We start from the raw sequence: 3,971 nt of genomic DNA on the forward strand, positions 1-3,971 counted from the left end.
ACATATTTTTTAATTTTAATTTTAATAAAATGTTTTATAATAATATTTGATACGTCACCACATACCTCGGCCATCCCGATAAACTCGACACGTAACCAGATAAGATCGGGATTACTCCTCCGAAAGATAAAAAACGTGTTTAAACAAAGCAGATCACCAAAACAAAATACGATAACCAATCCATAAACTCAGACTGATCCCTAGGAAACGGGTAAACCAACGCCTATAAAGCCGAGCTAGTATCTTCGGCTAAAGGCAGGTTCTATTCTCAGTCTTCGTATTTTACTTAATACACTCACTTGAGATTATTATTGACTTGAGCATCGGAGTATCTTTTGAAGGTATTTCCGCCGCGGTGTTCGATCCTGGCCAACGCATAGCTCTTCCTCTCTGCTGACAACTTGCTCGAAAGCGCTAAAGCTCGGCCACCTCAGTACTCGGATGAATCACTGGCACCCACCGTGGGGCTCGGAATACACCTAACCCCACTATTCTCTTTGTTCAGTTTTCTTTTTTCCTCTTTTTCCTCTATTTTGCAGGATTTCTGATCCCCGAACATGGCTGACAAGGAGAATCCCCAACTCACACAAGCTGAGCTCCTAGCCCAATTCGCTGAACTTCAGGCGGAAGTGCAGAGGATAGTGATGCGGGAACTCTTGTTGATATAGAATTTTCCTCAAATAGATGAATTCTCGTTGCAAGTATAGTTCTACACCAACAAAGAGTCCTCACATGCAAAAATTTTGGTTGTCACTAGTACAAACCCCAAATAAGAATTAACCGGAGTATTTGGACTCCGGGTCGTCTCACAAGGAGTTGCAATGAAGTGCATGATTATTGGTTATGAGGTATTTTGGGGTTTTTGGGATAAGAGGCATGGAATGTAAATAGGAATGAAAATAAACTAGCAACTAACAAAACTCTTGGCAAGATATGAAAATTAGAAGTCCTATCCTAGTTATCCTCCTTAATTATGATCACAAATTGTTTATTGCTACCACTTCGTTAATCTCTAACCAAGGAGGAAAGTCAAGTAGATGAATTAACTTGATTCCACAAGTCCTAGCCAATTTCCAAGGAGAAGACTAGCGTTAGTGGTATCCAAGTCAGTTAGCAACTTCCAATTGTCAATCAACAAGGAAATTAGATAACTCAAGCGTCACTAATTACTCAACCAAAGCCAAGAGAAACAAAATCTATACTAAAATCCAACCAAGCATTTCATCAAACATTTGGAAGGCATAAAAGAAAAGCATAGTAAATCAACAACAAGAATTAAATCTAACAACAATCAAATGTAAAGAATTTGATGAGTTTGAAAAACTCTAATTTAAATTGATGATGATCAAACATTATTAACAGCAAAATAATTAATCTAATTTTGATCCATATATGTTAATTAAATTAATTTTGCTGTGCAGGTTTTATTTGGGCCGAAAATAAAATTCTTGTGCAAGCCCAATTCAACCTTGGTATTAGTATATTATGATCATATATGGCTGAGACCATTGGGCCGAAATAAAAATGTTGCTAGCCCAATGATTAAAATATTCAGCATTAATATGAAGTTAGCTTCTTGTGGCTGAATGGAAAATAAATAACTTGGGTCAGAATGAGTTTAAATGCTCCGAGCCCAAAAAATATTCCTCATGCATGATCCGAAATATACTTCATCAGGAAAGCAAATGTTGATATTTGCCTATGCCTTCCAACGGATCTCAATTCCAACCATGTGATGAATTTCAAATTCATTACATTACCATTTATTGCATGGGAACTATGAGAGAGAATTTGACTTTGATTTGATGAGAATCATTATGATTCTTGCTACACGCCACTCTAAGGGAAGTAAAAGCAACTTTTACCAATTAATTGGTTTAACTCACTTAAATGCTTTTCTTCCAAGATTGCTTATTCTCTCTCTCATCTCTTTCTTTCTTTGCTTCGGTCATTGTCCAGGAAACAATGGAAGCAATATTCAACAACCAAAAGAAAGAAGAAGATGCATGCTTCAAGACCATCGAACTAATAATGGCAAGAAAACATAACAAAAGAAAAGTATGATGTGGCTAAGATCTGCATCACTTATGGTAAGATTCTGTGATGAGATCTTGGCTTCTTCATACCAAAAATGGTTGATGAAGATTCGGCCAGCAAGAAAGATTCTTGGAGGCATGGCTTGTCTCTGATTCTGCTCAACCACCACAGGAAGTAGCTAGAGTGGCGAAGTGATGGAAGAGGCAGAGATTGGAGCAGATGAAGCCATCATCATCATGAAGCATCAAGGGCCAGAAATCCATCTTGGAGAGGAAGCCAAGGATGGAGCGCTCGGATTGATGAAGAGTGATGACCAAGGAAGGAATAGAGGTATTTGCATGAGTTTCCTCTTCTCTCTCTGTGGCCGAACCGGTTCTGTTTTGAAGGAAAAGAAGCTAAGCTCGGTTTTGTGTTTCAACTGTGAAGGCTTCACTTCTCTATAAAAGGGGTGAATAGTCACGGTTTGATTCAAGGAAAGAAAGTGAGAGTGCAAGGCACAAAAGTCTCATAGCTACGTAAGCTTACAGATTTTCTTCTCCTTCAATGTATTCTGTTTTGTAATTTTTCTGTTTAATTTTGTCATGTCTTGAGTCTCATGAAAAAAAAGGCAAACAGTGAGGTTTGTATGAAAAAGCCATAGAGCGAAAAAAGGCAGAGAGTGCAAAATTAAAAGAAAAAGCCATAGATGTCTTAGAGTTCCTTTGTTCATCTATGTTGTGTTTCATGATTCTGAGGGAATCCCCTTATAAGTTGGGTTAGCACTTTACAATTTGTAATATGAATGATTATAGTGAAATTCCATCATTGTTGTGATGGAGACTGGATGTAGGCTGCATTGCACTTAGCAGCTGAACCAGGATATATCTGGGTGTAATCTTCTCTCTCTACTTCTTCATTTCTGTTTCTGCTGCACAGGAGTTAAAATAAAAAATGTCTTGTGCCAAGTAACGAGACAAAAGTAAAAAGTCTCGTGGCTAGGGACGAGACAAAAACAGAAAAGTTTCCTCAAAGACCAGAAAGTGTAATCAAGAAAAAGGGGGCTAAGATTCAACCCCCCTTCTCTTAGCCACTGAAACCATCATAATTAACACAACAATTAAAGGAAACAAGATCTACATGATTTACCTCAAATTTCATTGAAGGAAAATAGAAGAAGAAAAAGTGCATCAACAAACAAGTAACAATTACAAGAATGAAATACAAAATTAGAGAGAGAAAGAGTAGATGAACAAGGAATTGTAAAGGAAAAGTAAATCAAAGCATGAATTAAACCTTAGAACCAAGAAGAATTAACTAAAACTACCCTAAAATCTAGAGAGATGAGAGAGCCTCTCTCTCTAGAATTCTCCCTAAAACATGATGAAAACTAAACTATGACTACTTGGTTCATTCCCCCTTCAATCCTTGGGTTCAATAGCATCAGAAATGAGTTGGATTGGGCCCAAAATAAGCTAGAAATTGCTGGCCACGAGTTGCTCTTTAGTGAATCATGTGCTCCATCGGCGCGTCCGCGCAAAGTGCGCGTACGCGCCCTTATAGGTCAGGCAACTATAGAAAATTTTATATCATTTTGAAGCCCCGGATGTTAGCTTTCCAACGCAATTGAAACCGCCTCATTTGGACCTATGTAGCTCAAGTTATGGTCGTTTGAGTGCTAAGAGGTCAGGCTTGACAGCTTTACAGTTCCTTCATTTCTTCATGAGTTCTCCCACTTTGCATGCTTTTCTCCTCACTTCTTCCATCCAATACTTGCCTTATTGGTGCACAAAATTGTGATCATCAATGGCGCCATCAACATGGTACGCTCAATTGCAATCTCAACTCTTTATCACAACTTCGCACAACTAACTAGCAAGTGCACTGGGTCGTCCAAGTAATAAACCTTACGCGAGTAAGGGTCGATCCCACGGAGATTGTTGGTATGAAGCAAGCTA

Source organism: Arachis duranensis, chromosome 2 (assembly GCF_000817695.3).
Source record: "Arachis duranensis cultivar V14167 chromosome 2, aradu.V14167.gnm2.J7QH, whole genome shotgun sequence".
In the NCBI taxonomy this organism is placed as follows: Eukaryota; Viridiplantae; Streptophyta; class Magnoliopsida; order Fabales; family Fabaceae; genus Arachis; species Arachis duranensis.